General features: G+C 42.6%; 1 long non-coding RNA gene across 1 annotated transcript in view; it reads left to right on the plus strand.

Annotated features, from left to right (window-relative positions):
* LOC135277738 (uncharacterized) overlaps positions 1-22,218 on the plus strand; it is a 108,491-nt gene extending 86,273 nt beyond the window's left edge. The window contains exons 2-3 of the long non-coding RNA XR_010345328.1: positions 20,814-20,969; positions 22,141-22,218. This is a non-coding gene — a long non-coding RNA (uncharacterized LOC135277738). The remainder of the gene's footprint in view (positions 1-20,813; positions 20,970-22,140) is intronic.
* The last annotated feature ends 3,285 nt before the right edge of the window (positions 22,219-25,503 follow it).

A 25,503-nucleotide genomic window follows, 5' to 3' on the forward strand; every position in this document is an offset into this window, starting at 1 on the left:
AAATTCTGTCTTCTCTCTGCTGTCTTTTCCTATCCTTATCTGAATGCAGCTACCAGGAGTTGTGGAAGGGACTGTGGGCTGAATTCTGCACATCTGTATAAGGGAGATCTGTCCCAGTCACTTTTCTATCATTAATTCTTTTGGACTCATCAGCAGAAATGGAGGTGAGAGAGTCTCATTCTAATGTGCCCTTTTTTGAGGACCGAATGACATTCTATGAGTGAATACCAAATGGGACAGGCTCTCTGTCAACTATCACATTTTGTGCAGTGTCACGTCTTAGCATCGTCATTCTCTGCTAATCTGATAATGGAGTCTTATTAATGACTGTCAAGAAGAATGAAAATACCCTTTCCAGCTTGAAAATGTACTTTCTGGAAACAATACTACAGATCCCGGGAGGATTAGTGAGGGGTCCTCTTTCATAGGAGAGCAGTAGATTTCAGATGCTGTGTCAGAGATCAGGGACGGTGGCAAATGCTGTGATTGTGCAGTGGAACTATGTTGAGGAGACGGTCCCAATGCATGCTGTGTGAGGGCAGATAATGACAGACCTGAGACTGCAAACCGAGGTGACTGTCCCCAAAGCCAATGGGAAATTCAGTCAGCATTCCCGGAACAGTGAAGGAATGAGAGGGTGGAGGGAGGTATTCCAGGCAGAGACCTTGGGAGTGCAAATGGAAAGGCGAAGGGGTTACATGAAGTGTGTGTGTGTGTGTGTGTGTGTATGGTGTGTGGTGTGTGCACAATGTGTGGAGTATATAGTGTGATGTGTGGTGTAGAGTGTGGTTTGTATGTGGTGTATAGAGTGTGGTTTGTGTGTGTGTGTGCATGGTGTATGGAGTATAGTGTGGTGTGTGTAAGTGTGTGTGGTATGTGTAATATAGTGTGGTGTGTGGTGTATGTGTACTGTGTGTGGTGTGTAGTGTATACTGTGGTATGTGTGTGGTGTGTGTGTGCATGGTGTGTCATGTATAGTGTGGTGTGTACTTGTGTGTGGTATGTGTAATATAGTGCGGTGTGTGGCATATGTGTACTGTGTGTGTGGTGTGTAGTGTATAGTGTGGTATGTGCATGGTGTATGTGTGTATGTGTGTGTGGTATGTGAGATATAGTGTGGTATATGTGTGCTGTGTGTGTGTGGTGTGTGTGCACTGTGTGGGAGTATAGTGTGTTGTGTGTGTGTTGTGTGGCTAGTGTGTGTGGTGTGTGTCGGGTGTGTGTGCACTGTGTGGTGTATAGTGTGGTGTGTGTGTTGTGTGGGTAGAGTGTGTGTATGGTGTGTGTGCACTATGTGGTGTACAGTGTGGTGTGTGGTGTGGGTAGAGTGTGTATGGTGTGTGTGCACTGTGTGGGAGTATAGTGTGGTGTGTGTGTGTTGTGTGGGTAGAGTGTGTCTGTGGTGTGTGTGTGTGGTGTGTGTGCACTGTGTGGGAGTATAGTGTGTTGTGTGGGTAGAGTGTGTGGTGTGTGTGCACTGTGGGAGTATAGTGTGGTGTGTGTGTTGTGTGGGTAGAGTGTGTGTGTGGTGTGTGTGCACTGTGTGGGAATATAGTGTGTTGTGTGGGTGGAGTGTGTGGTGTGTGTGTGCACTGTGTGGGAATATAGTGTGTTGTGTATGTTGTGTGGGTAGAGTGTGTGGTGTGTGTGTGTGGGGTATGTGTGCACTGTGTGGGAATATAGTGTGTTGTGTGGGTGGAGTGTGTGGTGTGTGTGTGCACTATGTGGGAATATAGTGTGTTGTGTATGTTGTGTGGGTAGAGTGTGTGTGGGGTGTGTGTGTGGTGTGTGTGCACTGTGTGGGAATATAGTGTGTTGTGTGGGTGGAGTGTGTGTGGTGTGTGTGTGAGGTGTATGTGCACTGTGTGGGAATATAGTGTGTTGTGTGGGTGGAGTGTGTGGTGTGTGTGTGCACTGTGTGGGAATATAGTGTGTTGTGTATGTTGTGTGGGTAGAGTGTGTGGTGTATGTGTGTGGGGTATGTGTGCACTGTGTGGGAATATAGTGTGTTGTGTGGGCGGAGTGTGTGGTGTGTGTGTGCACTGTGTGGGAATATAGTATGTTATGTATGTTGTGTGGGTAGAGTGTGTGTGGTGTGTGTGTGGGGTATGTGTGCACTGTGTGGGAATATAGTGTGTTGTGTATGTTGTGTGGGTAGAGTGTGTGTGGTGTGTGTGTGGGGTGTATGTGTACTGTGTGGGAATATAGTGTGTTGTATGGGTGGAGTGTGTGTGGTGTGTGTGTGAGGTGTATGTGCACTGTGTGGGAATATAGTGTGTTGTGTGGGTGGAGTGTGTGGGGTGTATGTGCGCTGTGTGGGAATATAGTGTGTTGTGTGGGTGGAGTGTGTGGTGTGTGTGTGCACTGTGTGGGAATATAGTGTGTTGTGTATGTTGTGTGGGTAGAGTGTGTGTGGGGTGTGTGTGTGGTGTGTGTGCACTGTGTGGGAATATAGTGTGTTGTGTGGGTGGACTGTGTGTGGTGTGTGTGCACTGTGTGGGAATATAGTGTGTTGTGTGGTTAGAATATAGTGGTGTGTGTGTGCCTATAGAAGATGGAAAGGTGTCCTTGGAGATTAATTAGACACTGACTTGGTCTGAGAGAAAGTTGAGGGAGGGAAAGTCTTAAGAGTCAATGTGGAGGTTGTACTTGATAAATAGTGAATGTTGAGTCAAATTGGGTTCCCTCAAATCAGGCTTTTGCTCACAGAGCAGCACATGCATGCAGCAACACATGACGCATTCTAAAATGTGCATACACCAAAGGCAGCGTGTCCACCACCACCCTGGCTCAGTGCTTCCAAACTTGTTCCCTCTGGTCCCATCCTGGCCCAGTGCAAGGCTCGATTTCACCCTGAAGTCTAGTGCTCGTGTCTCACCTGATTTGGGGCAAGGTGGCAGCTCATGGGTGTCTGGTGTTGCTGGACTAGAGCCAGGGAGTTTCCACTGGAGGGGGTTTGGAAGGCAGGCACAAGGCCGTGCTGGGTAGACTTGGGGAAGCTGATCAGTGCCACTGCATGGGGGACACCATCAGGTGACAACAACCCTTGGTGATGGGTGGTCCTCACCCTGGGGCAAAGCGGCGACACCTCAGCCCCTCTCAGCTTGCTGCAGCTCCCTGGAGTCTGCGGACTTTCTCTTCTGTGGGGGATCATAGCTACTCTTGTCACCCACTCTTGCCCCTGTAATATGCCTCCTCCATTTCTTCTCTGTAGACATGGGGGCTCTACCTAAACCTTTGCTCTGTCAGTGTGTGGAAGAATCTTCCTGCTCTAGATTTAGGGTAGAAAACAAAAGTCTTTTCTTTTTTTTTTGAGGTGGAGTTTCATTCTTATTGCCCAGGCTGGAGCAACAATGGTGCGATCTCGGCTCACCGCAACCTCCGCCCTCTGTGTTCAAGCAAGTCTCCTGCCTCAGCCTCTCGAGTAGCTGGGATTACAGGCGTGTGCCACCACGCCTTGTTAATTTTTGTATTTTTAGTAGAGACAGGATTTCTTCGTGTTGGTCATGCTGGTCTCGAACACCTGACCTCAGGAGATCCACCTGCCTTGGCTTCCCAAAGTGCTGGGATTACAGGTGTGAGTCCTATTATTTTTTCTTAAAAATTAAGTATTTGCAACATTTTTCTTGTTCTGTGGTCTGTGGTTCATGCCAGGGTAACTATAAAGGGGTCTGATGAGACTAGATGGGGGGAGAAACATAACAATTAACAATGTGAACTATTCCAATATATTAATTTAAGAGTGAAAGCCCATCATAATGTCATCTCTTAGAGAAAACCACTGCTTACGTCTGCTGTGTATTCTTTCATATTATTTTAGGAATATAATGACGTGTGCAAATAAGACATGTAATTATGACTGTATTATTAACAGAAATGGGATCTTCCTGAAAGCATTCTTCTGCATCTTGCATTTTTCACTCAACACATTCAGACATCCTTCCACACTGTGTGCTGTAAATCAACCTCGGAATCTTAGTGGGGAGGAGAAGGAGGATGGTATTTTGGGGAAGTTGCTCAGGCAATTCTGATAGCGAAGCCTCCCTCACTCCCCAGGTGCTGTGGTGTGACCCCTCTGTGATTATCCCCTGCTCGCACTGCTCCATGCCCACAGGTACTGTGGCTCAGTGCCACATCAGCACACTCTTGCTCACTTTCTTGACTTTAAAAGCATCCTCTAGCTGACCTGGATTTCTCCCTCCTCCTTTCCTTTCCCTTCCCTTTCTTTCCCCTCCCTCCCTCCTTTTCTCCTTCCCTCCCTCCCTCCCTCCTTCCCTTCCTTCCTTCCTTCATCCCTTCATTCCTTCCTTCCCCATTTAAAAAAAACCACTGAGTATAAAGGATACCATTAATGTGGAAAAAAAGAAACCACAGAAAGGCTTTTCTCTACCTTTTCTTTCCTGTAGATAGAACAGTAACTGAACTTTGAGAGCCCTGGGGAAGGAGACATACTCAGAATGCCCACCGAGTAACCCAAGGTCACGCAGTCTATAGAATGTGGCTTTCTGCCCCTTGGGAAAAAGCCCGGGAGGAGAGGGCTGTCCAGATGCAGTCTCCGCGTGGAGCCTCATGGCTGAAAGGAGTCCTTTAAAAATAACAATCCTCTCTGTCGCTGATACTAGGTTTTCTTACAAGGTGTATTTGTGCTTCTGCCTAAGAGCATAGAAGGAAAGAAGGCAAAGAGAACCAGAGCAGCCATTGAACTCCTGTGACGTTGTCACTAATCCCGTTGGTGTGGAGAGGAGCCGAGCTGCCGCCTGCCCCCCTGCTCCCACATTCCCCTCGCTGAGTGCTTGGGTTCCTGCCTCTAATCAATCACAAGGCTTACATTCCGAGGCTGGATGTGGTGCCTCGATCAGCACTACCTCTGTTTTTACACAACCTCTATTCTAATCTTCATGGTCAGGGTCAACAACAGAATTTCAGCTTTTCCCCGAGACAAGGGAGATATTTCAGCAAATCTCTCTCTAACTTCAATATTCGGTCTCTGTCAGATCAATAAGGAACATTTTTTGACAAGTCTGATGTTCAGTGTTTAGGAGAAAAATAACCTTCCTGAGTGGAGAGAGGAAAGATTTCTGTGCCATGACATGAAGACTGTTGACTTTCATCCTGAGCTTTGTGGAAAGTGGTGTTTTAGGGTAATAGGTGGTTGGTTGATTCCTTTTGCCTCTGTGACAACTTCTTTCTACGAGGACTTTTTTCTTAAGCTCAAATACCAAGGCTAGTAACAAACATTACAAACCATGGTGCCAGCAATCACCAAGAAGAATAAGGAAAAACAAACTAAAAAAAAGATAGTCAGCGAGTAAACTCCGGTCTTTGATTTTCTTAGGAATAAGGGACACCATTCTATTACAGCTCTCAGGAGGAGCTACTCTGACACAATGGGTGAGATTTCCATTTAGCAGAAGGTTAATCTCACTGCTTTACAATCCCTTCTCTAGTGTTTTATTTTGGTGACTCTCCTTTTCCATTTTACCAGTGAGAAATTTGAGGTTATTGATAGGGTTGGTAAATATCATGGAGCAAGTAGAATTTGACACCTTTGTTCTTCACTGATTAAGAGAGGGTCTTTTTTTTTTTTGGGTTGGAGACAGGGTCTCACTCTGTCACCCAGACTGGAGTGCAGTGGTGCAATCTTGGCTCACCACAGCCTCTGCCTCCTGGATTCGAGCAATTCTCTTGCCTTGGCCTCCTGAGTAGCTGAGATTACAGCGTGCGCCATCACACTCAGATAATTTTTGCATTTTTTAGTGGAGATGGGGGTTTCATTGCGTTGCCCAGGCTGGTCTTGAACTTCTGAGCTCAAGCAATCTGCCTTCCTTGGCCTCCCAAAGTGTGAGATTACAGGCGTGAGCCACTGCGCCTAGCCAGGATCTCCTCAATTTTCATATTCCTCCTGGGTTTGAGACCAGACGATATTGTAGATGCACATGAGAATTTCAGTACAGAGGCAGGAAATCCACTGTGGTCTGTGAGTGCCACCTCACACTCGGTTTGGTCTGGTCCTACCTCCACCTAGGAGCTCCCTGTGCAAAGAACGCTGGTTTGTGGCCACCCTAGGTGAACCATTCTGCTTCCTGCTGTCAAGGTGCTTGGGGTGTGAGACAACAAACCACTGGTCAGATAGAATCTTAACTGTGCACTTCCAGTGAAGTGGGATGTATTCAAGGTGCTTTTTCACCCCTAGGAGAAAGTGAGTTTGATAGGGATCTCCTGTGGCAGCTTCTGAGCTGCTCAGAAGTCTCTACATTCAACCTGTTTGGAGGAAGAGCCTTCACTCTGGGGCAGACCAATTGCAGTTGAAGCAGATATATTAAAATAATGGACTGGGAGTGTAGATACTTATTTGAGGTCTGAAAAAGAAAGCTGTGGCTTAACAACTAAGAAACTAACTGAACCTTGTTAGAAATCAATGCATCAAGTGTAATTGAGCTGGTAGATGAAGCCCCAGCCAATTGGCGCCTGGGATTTGGGCACCTGGGTTTCTCAGCTCTAAGTCTAGTTTGGTTCACTGATAATCTGATAGCAGTTCTGTATGCTGATCGGCTGGGGGAGTTTTTCTTCTCCTACAATGAGAAGGCAATCAATCACGTTACTGACTTTTGTCTTGGCGAAGGTATTTAGATTTCAGCCAGCTGGTTAGCTGCCTCAAGGCCACCTGCTTGACTGAAAAATAAAGAATCCGTTTCTTTCCCTTTGTAAGGAGAAGGGAGGAAGTATTGACTTGTGTGATAATTTTCAGGGGATGATTAAATTTGGCCTCTTAGGCTCCAGCTGAAAATTCAATTCAGATGACTGGTTTTTCTTTTCATACATCGTCTGGCAATCCTGTGTACTGCCGTGGCTAATGTTCCTGATGCTGATTGTCCCTTTACTTTAACAAAGCACAGAATCCCCAGCCCACTCTCCATTTCTTGTGCCTCGCAGCTACGAGGTCGTAATGAGGAAATGCACTCTTTCTGCTTAAGTTAAGAATACTACCAGTATACAGTCATGCTTAGAGGCTTTCTCAAGTTACACACTTGCTCTGAAGGAAAGAATCAGAATAGCGATGATTTCTCTGGTGATAGTTTGTAAAATATACCAGTTTGCTCTTGTGCATTTCAAATTTATAGTGCAGTTGGTTGTGCATTTGGTGCCATTTGGCTGAAACGTCACAATCTCAGATGCCAGAGTAGTGAACAGGTCCAATGTACTTCCAGCCAGCTAAAACCTGAGTCATTCTTGACGCTCTCACCCCCTGCATCAAATCCATCAGTGAATCCTGCCATCCAGTCTCCAAAACATGTCCCTACACTTTCCATTTCTCCCCACCTTTGCCAAGTATCACCTCTGTAAACGCCTCATCGTCTCTCGTCTGGACCATAGCAGTTACCTCCAAAGTGATCTCTCTGGTTTTTTTTTTTTGCTTTCCTACAATCCATTCCCAGCATTGCAGCCAGGGTACTGTTTTAAAAAACCTATCAGATTGCAAAGGTCTCTCGATGAAAATCTTCTTATAGCTCCCATGATAATTAGACCAAAATGGAGTGCTCTACTGAGTCTTCAGGACCTTATGAGAGCTGGCCTCTGCTTTTCTGACCTTATCTTATGTATCTCTTCCTCTCCTTCATCCTGTTCTACTGGTTTCCTGAGAACTTCAAGTTCCCTTTCATCTTAGGACCTTTGCACTAGATATTTCTATTCCTGAAATGTCCTTCCCCTACCCAAAATCTTCACAGGGTGCCATATTTTTTATTCGTGGTTCAACTTAAATGTTAACGCCTCAGAGAATCTTTCTTGACTACCGAAGCTAGTATAGTCCTTTTGTATTATATTATCCTGTTTTGTCTTCAAAACAGCACTATTCTCATACATTTTTCATATTTGTCGATAGCCTGTCTCCTTTATTAGAATAAGCTCTGTTACTGTATGGACTTTGTCTTTTGTGTCCAGAAGATCCCCAGTGCCTAGAATAGTGTTTTGCAAATACCAGGTGCCCAATAAATGGTTATCTAGCGAATTGGTGGGCAAAGAGGTTTTCCTGAATGATACAGGAAGAGGATGCTTTAGATGTGACCCTATCAGGAGTTAGGGAATGAAGCTGATTTGTTTTTGCAGGTTTATTCTTGATTTATATTCTGAGCTTCTAAGTTGTCAGAGATTTTCTGAGGCCTAATGTCTCTGGTGCAGATAAATGCACTCAAACAGTGACAACCTCTTATCTCGGGGAGGTAAGAGACTGACCCCATTCTCAGCTGATCTGATCAACTGAAAAGCAAAATGTGCCATTAATTTTAGGATCCATTATATGTTACATTTTTGTCTTGCTAAAGGTTAGGGGGCAATAGGAGAATTGGACAAAGCTTGCTAACCAATGTATCTTTATTCACATTTAGAAATTAGTTGGCACTGGGGAGTCTGTGTATTCACCCTGATTTGAGGTCTAGGTCTTATTTTTCCAGGAAGGGCTGGTGTCTGCGTGGTGTCCTCAGTGTCTAGAATATCTTATTCATGCATAAACAAAGGGCAGGCGTGATTCAGACAGGATGAATCCCTGAACCTCACAGAGCGGAGAAAAATGTAGAGTCGTGATACTTAAAACATTTCTCAGCCTTGGTTGTCAGCACTGGTACCCACTTCAGCACATTTCTGAAATGAACTCTGTTAAGGCTAGGTCAGCAACACCATAAAATTTTTTTTTGCAATTAAAAAGTCTTAAAGGGGTTACTGGCAAGATGGCCTTTTTTTCTTTTTCTTTCTTTCTTTCTTTTTTTTTTTTTTTAAAACAAGTCACTAAAAGAAGAAAACTCAATCGATGTATTTTCTTACATCAGTTTTGTCCATCAGTTAAAGTGAGGGGACCTAGGCTGAGAAGAGCCACCATTTGAGAAACTCTAAAGGCAGTTTGTAGAACTCAGTCTTTGCTTGGGAGGTGGTTTTTAACCTCCTGAAGGCATCTATCAGGAGAATTCAATGGTCCTTAAAGTTTGATAGTTTATAGAAAAAGATAATAGGATTAGGAAACGAGAGATAAAACAGCTCATCGGGAAAGCTCTATCTTTTTTTTTTTTAAATTATACTTTACGTTCTGGGGTACATGCGAGGAACATGCAGGTTTGTTACTTAGGTATACGCGTACCATGGTGGTTTAGTGCATCTATCAACCTGTCATCTACATTAGGCATTTTTCCTAATGCTATCCCTCCTCTTGCCCTTCCACCTCCCGACAGGCCCCAGTGTGTGATGTTCCCCTTCCTGTGTTCTCATTGTTCAACTCCCACTTATGAGTGAGAACATGTGGAGTTTGGATTTCTGTTCCTCTGTTAGTTTGCTAAGAATGATAGTTTCCAGCTTCATCTGTGTCCCAGCAAGGGATATGAACTCATCCTTTTTTATGGCTGCATAATATTCCATGGTATACATGTGCCATATTTTCTTTATCCAGTCTATCATTGATGGGCAAGCTCTATCTTTTAGGAACAGCAATAGGCCTTACTTTCTTAATTTACCAGATGGATGCTAGTGATTTAAAATTTCACAATAAAGAAAAACAACGACATCCACCAAATCACATAATTTTAAATGTACATTTTACTGCATTTAACCCATCTGGGCCTCAGGAAATTAGATCTTACTGGCTGTTTAATAGGTTAACTGAAATACATCAAATCAGAGATAACAAAATTAATGAAGAAGCAGTAAGAGTCACGTGTCTGGAATCCTCTTAGTGTTCTAAGAGGAAGCAGCTATTTTCATGAGCCATCCTGTAATGATAAGGTACTATTGGAGGAGATTTTAGCCTCTCTCTTGAATGAAAGGCAATTAGGATCCATAATGAGAGATTATCTCAGATGAGGAGTTTTATTTTATTTATTTATTGCACATACACGAATGTTTAATCACAACATAGTTTCTAATAGTAGAAAATGTATACATCTTAAATGTCTAAGAATATAGGAACACTTTAATAAGCTGTAGTATATAATTATTGTGGAACATCATGCAGCCATTCAAAGTGACGTGATAGAAGCTGGGTGTGGTGGTGTATGCTGGCAGTGCCAGCTACTCTGGAGGTTGAGAGGGGAGGATTGCTTGAGCCCAGGAGACCAGCCTGGGTAGCATAGCCAGACCCTATCTCTTAAAAAATATGTAATAGACATAAATTTACACAAATGGAGCCGGGTGTAGTGGCTCGCGCCTATATAATTCCAGCACTTTGAGAGTGAGGAGTTTTAAATAAAAAACTTCCCTGGATCATTCAGATAGTTGTTTGTAATTACCAGGAAAACACACACACACACACACACACACACACACACACACACACACACAGAGAGAGAGAGAGGATGAGAAAGGGAGCAAAAAAAGGGAGAGAAAGGGAGAGAGAGTGTGAGAGCACAAAAGTGACGACATAATTCTCAGAAGGACAGCATTGAAGGTTTAGAGCATATTGGAGGCTGGAAGACCTTACAGAGCAGCCAATCTGAACGACCTCCTTTGCCAACCAGGAAATTGACATCAGAAGGGGTTAAATGACCTGCCAGGAGCCACAAAGATCATTAATGATTAAGTGAGGGCTAGAACCTGGGCGTGTTAACTTATAGTCTTTCTAGATAGAATGGGAAGTTAGAAAAACATGACAATTTCTAATGTCTATTATGTTATTTCTGAAATACTATCTTTCTTCAGTGAGATGGCATATATAATGAAAGCACTGTGGAGTCTGAGTTTGAACACAGGATTTTCTACTGTCCGCTGTCTGATCTTGGGCAAATCACTTCACCAGTTTGGGTGCCTGTTGCCTGATCTTTTGGATATACAAGCATAGGTAGTGGTAAGCTTTAGAGACAGTATATGCAAAGGTTAGTGTATAGTAAGCACTTGGTAAATGGCATCTACTGTTTACCGGCATTTATATGTTTAATATGTTACAGGGAACTGGAGTCAGACTGATAGTCTTTGAATTCTGCCTTTGCCACTTCTTAGTTCTGAGACCTTATTACTTCTGTAAGCCTTGGGTCCTTCACTTTTAAAATGAGGAAAACAAAAGTACCTACTTTCTAGAGCAGTTGTGGAGATCTAATAATATAGTTCATGTATAGTGTTTAATGCACATTGCACATTAGAAAAGTTTGATAAACATTGACTTTTATTGTAATTATTTAAATTTCGCCATGGAGGATATAGGGCAAAAGTTAGTAGACTTTTTCTGCCAAGGGTCAAATAGTTAATATCTTAGACTTTGCAGTCTGTAAGATCTCTGTTATAACTACTCAACTCTACTACTGAAGTAAGAAAGCAGCCCTAGACAATATGTAAACTAGTAAGTATGGCTGTGTTCTGATAAAACTTTATTTATAAAAATAGATAGTGGGCCAGACTTGACCTGTGACTGTAATTTGCTAATCCCTGATATAGGGCAACTAAGAACTCCTGCTGTAATGGCTTCTGGAAAAAGACATATTGTTGATATAGGAGGATAGATGTCTTCTTTCATGGAAAGAATAACTTAAGTAAGTCACCTTTAGGCAATGTTTCCTATAATCAGACCCTGTTCATGGTAGCATTTACTTACAGTGGGGCAAGAGACTCTCTGTTTGCCCTCTGACCCCACCTTGTTTTCTCCCACAGGACATGGCCAGTCAGGCTCATAAGGAGGCAAAGAACCCAAGAATCAGCCCAGTCACATCCACCATTCACTTAGTTTCTAGGATATGCTTGAATTTCATTTTATGATGTTAGTGTACAATGTAAGGCTATTCCTTGCAAATGCTATATAGTTCTGATTTTAATACAATTTTCAAAGTTTCCCTTATTACAAATACTAGGGGTTCTCAATTTTTCTATTTTTTTCTTTTTTTTTTTTTTTTGAGATGGAGTTTCTCTCTTATTACCCAGGCTGGAGTGCAATGGCGTGATCTCGGCTCACCACAACCTCTGCCTCCTGGATTCAGGCAATTCTCCTGCCTTCCTGAGTAGCTGGGATTACAGGCATGCGCCACCATGCCCAGCTAATTTTTTGTATTTTTAGTAGAGACGGGGTTTCACCATGTTGACCAGGATGGTCTCGATCTCTTGGCCTCGTGATCCACCCGCCTCGGCCTCCTCAATTTTTCATCCCTCTGTTTGTGAAATATCAGGTGGCTATGCCCTTGCTTTGATTCATAAGACTCTTCATAAGAAGGTCTTCAGAGACATGGTATTTTTGGCTTTTGAATGTTGCCTGGTGATCTTTTCCTATTGTTCATAAACCTAATGAGTGGAGGGATCAGGTGGTACACTGCTGAAAATGATTAAAGGTGGCACTTTGCTCCAGAGTGGAGGTGTAATCTTATTAATCTAGTACCATAGTACATCTTGCAGGCAGAGAAAAGAGAAATTTAATTTTAATTTTGGCCACCCTCACATTACAGTATCTAGACAGTTTACTTGCTACTCACTGATCTGGGCTCCAGGACCATAGGAAGAAGCATCTTGGGCAGCCTCAGAAATTAGAGGCAGAACTCTGACAAATGAACACCCAGTTGCTTTATGCTCAACATGGTGATTGCCAACAGTAGTTTATTTTTTATTTACTTATTTATTTTTGAGATGGAGTCTTGCTCTGTCACCCAGGCTGGAATGCAATGGTGCAATCTCAGCTCACTGCAACCTCTGCCTCCTGGGTTCAGTTGATTCTCCTACCTCAGCCTCCCAAGTAGCTGGGATTACAAGTGCTCACCACCACGCCCAGCTAATTTTTATATTTCAGTAGAGACAGGGTTTCACCACATTGGCCAGGCTGGTCTGTAACTCCTGATGCTAAGAGTAGTTTAAATGGTAGTGAGCCCATCAAGAGGGTCAGGATCTAAGACTTTATTGACAGCAATGATATGGAGTTAGTGTTCCTCACAGAGCACATGTGCAGAGAAAGCTACTTAGGGGAAAAAAAATCAGGTCTTTGTGGGCTCACAGCAAAATTCTGTGACCAATATTTTTCTGCTTAGAGTACAGGGGCTGTTTTGCTTAAAACATTGAGCAGAATAGGAAACTTCTCTGTCATGTTTCTGACAGTAAATCATCATATTATTTCAGAAACTTCATAGACAGATATTGCTAATTAACTTTTCCAGAATCATCCTTCCCAGAGACCTTTGGCTTTCTAAGGGAGCATCAGATTTGTCATCTTTGGTGAGAGTTCTGGAGATTTAATAGGTTATGACCTTGCCATTTGTCAATTATAGGAATTTGTTATATTGTTTTAATTATGTAAACAGTATTTTTATAGGTATTAACTATATACTTACAGCATTTTCTTGAACATGGTTTCTCCCTTCCCTTCCCTCTCCTCCCCTCACTTCCCCTCCCCCTCCCCTCCCCTCCCCTTCCCACCCCTTCCCACCCCTTCCCACCCCTTCCCACTTTTCTTTTCTTTTTCTCTTTTAAAGAGACAGAGTCCTGCTCTGTTGCCCAGGCTGGAGTGCAGTGGCATGATCATAGCTCACTGCAACCTCCAACTCCTCAGCTCAGGCAATCCTGTCAGCCTCCCAAGTAGCTGGGACTACAGGTATGTGCCACCATGCCTGGCTAACTTTTAAATTTTCAGTAGAGACAGGGTCTTGCTCTATTGCCCAGGCTGGTCTCAAACCCCTGGGCTCAGGAAATACTCCCGCCTTACCCTCCCAAAGTGCTGGGATTATAAGCCTGAGCTACTATGCTCAGCCTTTTTTTCTATCTAGATAATAGAGTTGACATTCCTTCAAAGTGGAGTCCATTTCCTCAGTGTGCTGCCTTTTTATTTCTGAGGAAACATGAATTATCTATTAAATTAATTTTGTATGAATAGATGATGGATGAATGTACAGCTTCTGAAAGCTATTTACTTTTGAATAGAAGATTCTGTGAGACACAGTACTTTAACTCAAAGGGATGTATCTTCAATCAAATATTTGGTGTGATGGAGTGCTCTGTGCGTGGTAGGGGTGGGGAATGTGGGGTTGGAGAATGTATTTTATCATCTCTGAAGCCATCACATGTGTAGCTGGCTGCCCGACTGTGAATAAAATCATGTGCCCCATAGCAAACATGTGGGACCAGACAAAATAGAGACAGGGAGGAACAGGCAATGAGAGGATCAGCGTGGGAAGCTCAGAAAAACAGGGTTGCAAGAAGAGTTTCCTCAGCCACATCAGATACAGCTAAAAAGTCCAAGGGATTAAGAACTAGTATAGACTATGTGACTTGGCACAATGGTTCAATTTGATGATTCTAAAGAGCAATTATAATGGTGTGGTGAGCATGAAAGCCATATTTCTGATGTGTCCAGAGAGAATGAATGGTGAGGTGATTTCGCTAGTAAAGAAGAGATCAGAATAAAGCAGTATTTGAGGCAGTACTAGGGTGAGCGTGAGAGGAAATGATGCTAGCCGTCTTGCTGGTCTCATGGCCAGTCCGCAGAAAAGCAGGGCTGGGATCCATCTCTCCTAAGAGCAGCCTAGGGAGGATCTTCCACGGAGGAGGAACATCAACTTATTTGGTGACAGAAGGAAAGGACCATTGGAGGATAGGGTGAGAATGTTGGAGAGGCAGTTGGTTTTTGAGAAAAAGAGAGATCTCTTCTTTTAAGGCTGGGAGGGTAGATCAAAAGGCTGATAGAGTGAAGGGTGCTCTTTGCCCAAGGGAGGCAGATGGAGGAGCACTGTTGGGTTATTGTGCTCCCTGGAGAATCCATGTTGATGGTCAGTGAAATTTTGCTTTCTCTCTCTCTCACTCACCTCCCCCCACAAGCACACATACTGCTCCCCCACCCCCAAACTTGCTAACACACAATAGTGCAATAGTGAACAATGAACAGACATTTAATAAGTCTTACTTGGGCTGATTCTTCCTCTTTTCAAGGAGTTAATCTTAAAATAGTTACTATGATTAGCTATTGTGGATTTAATTGAGGAGATAAAATTATTCCCGTTTTCATGTTTACATCTCTTTAAGTTCAAGTGTTTTTAGGACTATTTTGATGCACTTCTTTGCCTGCAGAGTATAGATTAAGCAGAGATAGCTACACTTTGCAGAGCCCCGAGATCTCTATCTTCCCAGTCTTCTCTCCTCCTCCCACCCACTTGCCTGCCCTGCCTTTCTTCCTTTTCTCTCTCTTTCCTTCCTCCCTCCCTCTTTTCCTTCCTCTCCCTTCTTTTCTTCCTTCCCAAACTGATTTCTAAACATCGAGTACATCCTAAGACTAGGATCTATAAAATAGCCTTAACAATGTTATCAGAACTAACTCCTAACCATTACAGGGTATCTCTTTAAGTAGAATAATAATAATAAAAAAATAATAAAAATCTACCAATGCTATTTTGAATAGTGTTTGGGGGCTCAGTGGACGGCATGTGCATTCTGTAAATTTCCGTCCAATGTTATTTTGGTTTTGCCTGTTAGGAAGTGCTAGGGGAAAAATAATGGGTGCTTTACAACCACCATAAGAAAAGAGCCAGGATCCTTTCATTTCATGTTTATGTGATGACAAGTCTGCATCCCTGCTCCATCTGCTTATTCCCATCTGCAGTTTCAGGACAGGGAGCGAATAGCTAAAATGATAGTCTTCTTGGATTTGTATCACAGGATAAAGCATAGATCCCAGAAATGAATCAGTAAGCTTGTGTTTATCCAAAGTGCAAACATCCAGAGAGCTCACATTAGCAGAGTGTATTTCTAAAAGTGGTGGCCAGTGAGGAACCACCTTCACAGTTGGCACCCAAGGCTTGGCATCATCCTGAGGTGCTGTCTGGATTATCAAGAGAGATTCCTTTTTGTTTGTTTTAGTATTCAGTTGATTTCATTTGATTTTCTAATTTGCTGAAAATGGATAGAGCCTTTCCCAGAATATTTGATGAGCAGAGGCACTGAATTTCTAGCCATTTTCTGTGAATGAGGGTTCTCTGGACAAAGGGAAAGAAAATTCTTCTGTATTTCTTTTTTCCCCCTACAGATGCAATGAGACTGAAGAGACAGAAACTCCCTTCTTTAAAGCATGTTGTGAAAGGAGGAAGGAATTGCCTTTACCTACCTTGCCTATCCACCGGAGTTCAATCACAAAAGGCACTGGCACCCACCAAAGGGTTAATTTCTAAAACCTGACTGCTCCTAGTGAAGCCTACGGCAAGTAAAGCTGCTTCCCTGGTCTAATTACCCACTGAAAGCGGGGGTGGGAGTCGAGTCTCGGCAGGAGGCACATGCCCTACCTGCCTGAATAGTTAGGCTGCCACGTGCCTCGTTTTTAATCCTATACACAGCCCTCTCTTCTGTTCGTTGTTATTTTCCTTCCTCACCTCTGGACACTTCGGCACATTCGCTTGAAACATCGTCACAGGAGAACTCAGCTTTGACAGAAGCCTCTCTGAAAATTTTTTTGCCTGTTCCGGCTTGCACTTGAATAACTCTCCATCAACAGCACGTCTGATTGAGTTGGCATCACAAACCCTTTTGTATGCTACTTTTTTTTCTTTAAGAAATATTAAAGTCTGAATAAAACTGGAATAGCTGCCTAGTAATGATCTCATTATATATAAATACAGAAGTGCTCACAGGAGAGATAATGACTCCAAGACTCAGGTATGCAGCGAATACCTATTATCTTCGGAGGAGCCGGCCCACATTCGGCACTCCTCCACGGCGCCACAAAACCTCCTTTCAGTTTCGCAGAATACCAAGGGCTGATTGAAGCTGGGAATAGAGTTTTTTCCCTCCCCCTTCATGACATATGTTAGGAGATGAAAGGAACCTGGGCTGTGTGTTTACTCTTCATTTGGGAGTTTCACATGTTCTGATTGATCGGAAAGACAAAAAGGCAGAAGGAGAGACATTTGGTGCTGGCTGAAAACCATATCCATTCTCAATGTGAAGTTTCTTCGTTTGGTGAGGATAATTGTGATGAGGCAGTTCTGGGTATAGACGCTACTGAAAGACTTTTAAAAATAACAGGCCCACCACCCAGTTTGAGTTCTTATGTAGCAGAAGAACAAACACAGATGGTGGCAGTAGGAATGGGGGCCTGGGTGGGAAAGGCCCTCCTAATGGGGGGGCGGTTTACTAGTTATTAGCCCCCAGTCATCTTTTCTGGCTGCCAGGAACTAAGCAGATGAGTTTAGCACATCACAGAGGACCGCATGTAGGGTTTGATTCCTGATATGGGCTAAGTGATTCTGGAAAAATGTTTACTCCCTGTGATTAGCATCAAAAGAAGGAGTTGGGTAGAGGAGAGGGTAGATGATATTTTTCCACATGTTCTTGTTAGGTTCTGAAGGGATATTTATTTAAAGGGGTATTGCAACCTGGGCAACATAGCGAGATGCTGTCTTTACAAAAAATGAAAGACTTACCCGGGTGTGGTGACACAGGCATATAGTTTCAGCTACTCAGGAGACTGAGGGAGAGGGGACTTCATGGGCCTCAGAGTTTGAGGCTGCAGTGAGCTATGATTGTGCTACTGCACTCCAGCCTGGGCAAGAGAGTAAGACTCTGTCCCAAAACAAAAACAACAACAGAGAAAAGGGTCATTGCGAGGTACCACCTTAGACCAGGAAGAGAGGTGGAGTGGAGGATGAGTGCTTGGCTGTTTCTGTTTGACTGGGATCATAGGCTTATTATTCCCTTCTTATTTCCATATTGGGGTCTATTAAAATACAACATAGTTTTATAAGCATAATTCTTTGGCAAGAGGGTGGACTGGCTGGTGAAAACATTTTGCTCATAGCTAAAAGTTTCATGCAGTAAATGTGGTATGCTGTTGAGCAATGATGATATATTCCTATTAGTTGAGAAAGTTGCGGCCATAAAGTCTAAAGAAGGTTTAGTCAGAGTAGACAAGGGCTGATGTGGCCAGAGGAAAGCCCCTGGTGTCAGGTGGGACTATTTCCATGGTAGGGAGAATCAGGACAGATGTCCTTGGTCACTATTGGATTCATGCTGTACACACGCTATTTGACACAATGCTACGTTTTTCCTTACTTTATTAAGTATTGACGTTTGTAATGCCTTAGCTCCAGGGAAAGAATCTTTTTCTCTCCTTCTAGTACTACAGGTGCTGTTGGGATCTGGGAGAACTGTGTTTCTGTCACTTGTGCTCAAACTTCCTTGTGTGATAGCAATTGAATATGGATTCAATTGTTTGCAGAAATGAAGTGTTCGAGCCCACCTTTGTATATGTTCCCCCATTGCTTATGGAGGTGTCTGGGAGAAGTCTACAGTACAGTAATATGAGCAAAATACGTGTTCCCCGTAAGACCCAGTTATGTCTCAGGGTGCCTCCTTTTTTATGATAGTCATCACAGTAACCTACTACTCTTTGAGTGTTTGACATGTGCCAGGCTCTGTGCTACGTGCCTTCCACACTTTATCTCATCTGAGCCTCACCATTCTGTGAGGTGGATACTTTCATGCCATTTTATAGATGATGTCACAGATAGTGACTTGATGTCCCATGTAGAATCACTGGTTTGTGGCTACAAATATTTGGAGGCTGTGGAGGCAGGAGGGGAGATGGTTTACATAGACGTCTCTGAATAAATTCATTATCTCCTCAATACCTTTGCATTTATCTAACTAGTTTTAATGGACACTTCAGTATTCAGCCTCTATGGTTTGGGATATCACAGAAACACGAGGCACAATCTCTGCCTGCATGACACCTCTAATTTAGTAGACAGGAATAGAACATGAAAATACTATTGTGTGAAACAAACTTGGATTTGGTCTTTTGTGTATGATTAGCTCGTCTTTCTGGGCCTAAGCTTCTTTTTAAGAACTAGGTGATTGGACTAGATTAGAGGTTAGCAAACTTTTTCTGTAAAGGGCCAGAGAGTAAATATTTTAGGTTTTGCAGGCCATATGGTCTCTGTCACAACCATTCAACTTTGCTATTATAGCATGAAAGCAGACAAATATATGTAATAAACAGGCATGGCTGTGTTCAAATAAAACTTTATGTACAAAGCAATTGAAAATAAAAATCAGGTGGGCTGGATTTAGCCCATCGTAAATCAGGTGTTGATGTCTCTACGCCTTTTTGGCTGGAAAATGCTATAATTTATTTTCCACGTTCCACATTGATTCCAGCTTTGGAGTATGGGGACATTTCTTTGGCTTTTCTCTTCTTGAGGAGGAGTCTATAAGAAATGGCAATAGCAGTGATCCTGGAGAGGCACCAGGAGGGATTCCCAGTGATGTTCTGATTGAAATCACAATGGGAGAAAGCCATTAAAAAAGGTGGGGAGAAAGATCCCATTAATCAGAGATGGGCACTGCTGTTTTAGTTGGAGATCTGGCTATTAGCTCAGCAGGAAGACAAGGAAGACAAGATGGGGTAGGCTGGAAACAAGGATTTCCCAGAGGCAGAATGCTAAAGAAAATTCTTTTTAGAACAAAGTTGTTACATAAATTCTTACATAGGTCTTAGAATCCAAGACATAGTCAATAATGAAATTTTGCTTGTATTAGTAAACACAGTCACCATAACAATCTAACAGAATTATAATAATCGAACACAATGTAAACAAATTTGTTTTTTGTGGAGTCTATATTTTCTACTTGAAAACTCTCTCATGTATTATTTCCATATATTTAAATAACTGGATTTTCCAAGACATAAGAAAAATACACAATTGTAGGACTCTTTCTGTTGCAAGGGACATAAAAACCCTGCTCAAACTGACAAAAAAAAGTAATACATGGGCTTGGAATATAGAACAGTGCAAGGTAATACTGGCTTTGGCTGAGAGGGTCTGATCCAGTATATCAAATGAGATCATCAGGGCTTATTTCTTTGTCTCTTTCATTTCTGCCTTTTCTCCCCACTTCTGTTGGTTAAGCTTCATCTTCAGGCTGACTTCTCCCTGGGTGGCAGGATGCTATTGTAAGACTCAACTCTTTATATGACCAAATACAGTTAAGGACCAAGAGTTCTTTGTTTTCAAAGGCCCTTGCATAGTCTCCTCATATCTCCTTGGCTCTGACTGGGTCATGTGGCCATTCCTAAACCGATCTCTGCAGCCTCAGCCAAGTTGGGCCCACTGCGTGGTAAGAATGATGGAGGAGAGGTTCCCCAGAAGAGGGCTGAATTGAAATTGCTAAAAAGAGGAAGGTGATTGTTGAGTGACAAATAGCAGATGTCCAGTGCAATGCTACTTCATAATTTTCAAAACACTTTTAAGACTAACTCATTTGATTTTACAACAATTTTACAAGAATATCTCTGTTGGCTGCGATTATTTCCATTTTCAGATGAGAACACTAAGGCTCAAATGATATCTTCAAATTTGCAGACTTGGTGAAGGAGATTGTGTTACCTTTTCTCTCTTAGTGATATGATGTCTGACCACTGTACAACATAACCATGACCTCTCCTGTTTTGGACTAGATGTCTGTTATTGTCATCTAAAATTCTGTCAGCATTTTGTGTAGCTGTATCACATTGGCTTCTCCTGATTTTAAAGCACACAGTAAAAGCCCCTCTGGTTTTTCACATGATTTCTGGCAAAACATAATGTACCTAAATTGGCATTTTGAACTTAAGTGCAGGGTTGTGTTTATTTTTGTGATATCTCATATAAATTCTTCCTATTGCTCCAGCCTGGCAAGAACTTTGAGTCACTTGGAATCTAAAATATTAACTATTTCTCCCAGATTTATACCATCTTAACATTTAACAAGCATTATCTGTTTTGTCTTCCAAGTAATTGCTAAGAGGATTGAACTATAAAATATATGTAATATTGATTAATTACCAATTTTAAGTTGGAATGAAGCCTCTACTGAGATGTCACAGGACTCTAACTTTGGTTATTCCACAGCTTTATAACTGATATGGATGGAGGCTAAACTGACATATTGAAAATGCTAATCACTTCACAGATGGAGGATGTCTTCTCATTTGACCTCTTGTCTCACATTTCTGATATGAGCAACATTTTGAGATGAAATGCCAAATTATTGGCCCAGAGTCAATGGTAACTATGATTCTGTAAAACTCGTATATCATTTATCCTGGATAGAGTCAGGGAAATTGTAGCTCCTCAGTTAGTGTTAAATGCCTGCAATGACAATAATAATAATAAGATAATCACAGTGGTGACTGAGCCTCACAATCTGTGAACATTTGGTAGACAACACGTGCTCTCCCAGGGACTTAATTTTCTTTTCCAGATTAGAACAGTGAAATTTTATAACTCAAAGGTAAGTTATACAAAGATTTGTATAGTCCTAGAAATATTATCTAGGACTTTTGATTGCCAGTCCAAGGATGCTTAGGCAGAGAGAGTGGTGGATGGATATTAGAGTCACAGTCATCTGCTGGTCGGAACCGCAGTGAGGCTTTTAAACCCACTTGATTCCATCACAGAGCTTTAATTTGGGTTTGGTTCAAATAGCTTTAGAGGACGATGAGAGATTTTTATGCAAATTAGAATCAGTTATTATTATAATTGATTTAAGTAAGATTGAGAAACAATCATTGTAAAGTTTAATTTCTCTAAAAAGACTTCTTTTAAGATTGGTTTCAGCCACAGGGCAGACAGGCGAGCTGTTAGTGCCTCTGTGGGAAGGTGTAGGGAGGGGACCATGTTGCTCCCCACCCCCCTACCACTTCCAATAGACGAAGGTGATCAGTTCTTCTCCCCTCGATGACGCAAGCACAGCTATTCCTGGGCTCTGCTTACTTCTCCCATCTCTGCTCCCTCACCCCCACGCTTAGATCTTGTAGAAATGCTGCGACTACTTAGGTATTTCATAGAGAAATTTTGCTTTCAAACTGTAATGAATAGGTTTCAAAGAAAGTGAATGAAAGCTATTCTTTTCTTCCCTTTTCTATGAAGTGATTAGTTGTGCAGTCTGGAAAACGGTTTCTATTTAAAAGTAAAAATATTTAGAGAGCAAACATCCTTCCTCTCTTTCCAAATGCACTCAGAAAACAGTAAAAACAGCAGCTTGCTCCCCTCCTGCTCAGTGCTGTGCCCCCCAATGTCTCCCCGTGCCCCGCTTTCTCATGCCACCCCTTCCTAGCTACAAGAAAAGGTTATCAAGGTGATAATAAGCAAGAAAATGTTCCAGCCTTGTTTGAGCCTCAGCCACATTGCACTGTTTAAACGAGGTTAAATGCCTTTGTGAACCTGTGTTTTCTAGCCCCTTGGCCAAGCAGCCCTAAGCCAGCCTGATCCAGCCTCGCCTCGCCCACTCTCTGCAAGAGACTCGCGGGTACAGGATGATTGAGGTGGCCCCAGCCTCCCCAGCAGGTGCTGACTTGCGCTTGGAAATTCAATCCTCTCAAGGTAATTCCTCAGCTTATAAAAAACTTCTGGCAGTGAATTCTGAATGTGATGCCTCCCACTCCAGGCAGGATAATGGCAGGCTCGCTGACTTCCACAGACGCTGAGCCTGGGATGGGAGGGAGCATCATAGTGGATGAGGCACTTTTAAAGACAGGACTTTTGTGGCCTCATTAGGAGATTTCTAGCTATTTCTGGAACACCAGCTTCAATCTTCTCTCTTCTGAGGTCCTCTAGATCCCAAATGACTTAGGGCCTGTCTGGGCCGCCCCAGGCTGCAGTGGTCAAGCCTTGTACATCAGAGAGAGCAAAACAGTGCTTTAGTCTTCTCTTGGGTGGAACTGCCTGAGTTGCTTAGAGTGACATCTTGGTGCTAAGTTTGGAGACCAAACTAATGTGAAAAAATATATGGAGTTACCATGTGAGATCTGCCACCGCCTGCAAGCTGGTGGACATGGACATCATCACAAAAGCAGATGGGCTACCAGGCTTGGAGAAATCCCTCTCCGTGCACAAAAGTTGCCTAGAGATTCTGAAATAACCATCTGCCTTTAAGATTCTTTGGATCATTATTCTCAAGTTGTAAGAATTTTCCCTTCTTTCCCTTGACCACCCCAAAGACTGCCCAGTCCCCAAATGCAGAAAATCTCTGTGGTGATTGCAGATGCTGCATGACAGTCCTCCGCCTCCTCTTGGGGATGGCTTTGCTGTGGGAGTCTTTGAATGTCTTTGTTGTCACCTAGAGCTTCAGCTCGAAGTCTCAGGATGTGTTTGGGCAAGTGCAAAATCCAATAGTCATTGAACCCTTGATAATCTTTTATGCCCTGTAGAAGTATGTTTTTATTCATCCGTTTCTTCAGGAGGTAAGAAATAAAGCTGTTCCATTCTAGGCATAAATTAGCATTTATAACAATGCAGTGCAAAAAAATGTAATTTAAATAGAACTGATTAGAATTTTGATAGGGCACCAAGGAACTTCTAAACAAATGCTGATCAGGTAACGAGTGGAACAAGTCATTTATTTCAGTGGTTCAGTTATCTGTTCAGTGATTGGGTCACAGTTTTCCAAACATATACAGTGACTGTTCATTAATTATGCACTTCTCACTCAGTAATTGTCCAATTTAACTAAAAACTATGAGCTTATAGGCAAAGCCACAGAGGACAGCAGAGGGAAAACATAACAACCTAGATAAAAGTATATTTTCCTTTCGTAATAACATTTACTAATTCAAGGACTCGGCGAGAGGCGAGCTATTGTTAGACTTTGGCCTTGCTCTTGTCTTTATACAACAGACTAAATTGCTCCCCATTTGTTAAGCAGGGACATTTAAGCTCCAGAGTGCCGAGCTTTGCAAATGAGGCTACGCGAGCTGGCATTCAGCCTGTCTTCGTAGGTGTAGCCTCGCCTTTGGATCAATCTGCAACTTGACAAACGCTATTAATTGAATCACATGTTTTTCTTTAGGTGCATCATCCTGGAAAATGTTCTGAATCAGTCTGAAAGGTTAATTTGCAGGATTTTTCTCCTTTGATAGCTTGGAGGTTTTTCTTTTATTAAGAAGACTGGAATGTTATCCTTGCTATTTCATGGGGTAGTCCAGCTCACACCTGGGACATTCTTGATGTGGTTGCTCCTCTGCTGTATCATTAGAGTCAATGTTCTGTTTTACCTATTGATCATCTTTTTTTTTTTTTTGAGACAGAGTCTTGCTCTGTCACCAGGCTGGAGTGCAGTGGCACGATCTCAGCTCACTGCAACCTCCGCCTACCTGGTTCAAGCAATTCTCCTGCCTCAGTCTTGTGAGTAGCTGGGACTACAGGCGCGTACTACCATGCCCTGCTAGTTTTTTGTATTTTAGTAGAGACAGGGTTTCACCATGTTGGCCAGGATGGTCTTGATCTCCTGACCTTCTGATCTACCCGCCTTGGCCTCTCAAAGTGCTGGGATTACAGGTGTGAGCCACTGCGCCTAGACCTTATTGATCATCTTTATTGTAACTAAAAATCAGTTTATCAACCCTGTTGTCTTGATATAATCTGGATGTTTGAAGGATGTCACTTTCTGGAATGCAGATGAGAAATTAAGTCCAGGAAAGGTAATAATTTAAACAGGTAATAATTTGCTCAGCATGAAACACTATTAGTTTTTTTTTTTTTGAGATGGGGTTTCACCATGTTAGCCAGGATGGTCTCAGTCTCCTGACCTTGTGATCCACCCACCTCGGCCTCCCAAAGTGCTGGGATTATAGGCGTGAGCCACTGCACCAGGCCCAAAACATTGTTTTTAAAGGAAGAATCATCAGTGTGTTATAGTACTAATGTTGCCCACCTCACCCTGGGTGTTTTCTTGTATGAAGGACTTCCAGGCATGTAGCTCTACAATGTGAGTCCTGCTTTGAATGAGCACCTACTACATGAGGCTGGTGAGAAGAAAGGGCTAATGTTGTGCCATGGTCTAGTGGGCTAATGCTTGGCACAACGATCTGTGTGAGTGGCACTGGTCTTTATGCCGCTGCTTGAACAGAGTACACCTTCTGTCCTCTTGTCCTTTGAGCAACAGCTGAACACAAAGCAAGCATCTAAGGCAGCACCCAGTGGAGGCGTCTAATACATTGCTCGTCATTACTGAATTAATGAGGGGACTAGATGATGCCCAAATGTAGGCAGTAGAGTGACAAGCATGTGTATAGAATTTCTTTCCTGTTGGAAAACAACAGCAAATATCTCCGAGAGTCTTCGTTGCCCAAACTTACTGTACCAATGGGGAAGAAAAAAAATGAAAGTTTGTCACTGCTGGAAGAATTTGTAGTGTTCTAGCTTTGTGTTTGTACAATTTGAGCATTATTTGAATACATATGTCTTCTAACATGTGTCAGTCCATTTTACAGCTGAGTAAACTAAGGCAAAAGGAGGGGAAAAGATCGCCACACTCACAAAAGAATTCTGAGGCCTGGGAGAAATAAGGACCAAGTATCCACCTCAAAGAAAGTTTAAAGTCCTTTCCCCCATACGTATCCCTATGCCTCTCTTTTAAAGTAAAAAAAGGAGTGAGGTATTGCTGATATTGTTTTCTACAGGGATGATTTTGGTTTAATGAATTATGATATTTGGAAATATGCTAAGAGAATTCACTACCTTAAGACAAACAAATGGCGAATAGATAAAATATTTTGTTTGGGGTAATTTATTTTCTCTGGCTATGTTAACTCTTGAGCAA

The sequence above is a fragment of the Aotus nancymaae genome, unplaced genomic scaffold (assembly GCF_030222135.1).
Source record: "Aotus nancymaae isolate 86718 unplaced genomic scaffold, 86718_ANA_hifiasm-v0.15.2.pri h1tg000033l, whole genome shotgun sequence".
In the NCBI taxonomy this organism is placed as follows: Eukaryota; Metazoa; Chordata; class Mammalia; order Primates; family Aotidae; genus Aotus; species Aotus nancymaae.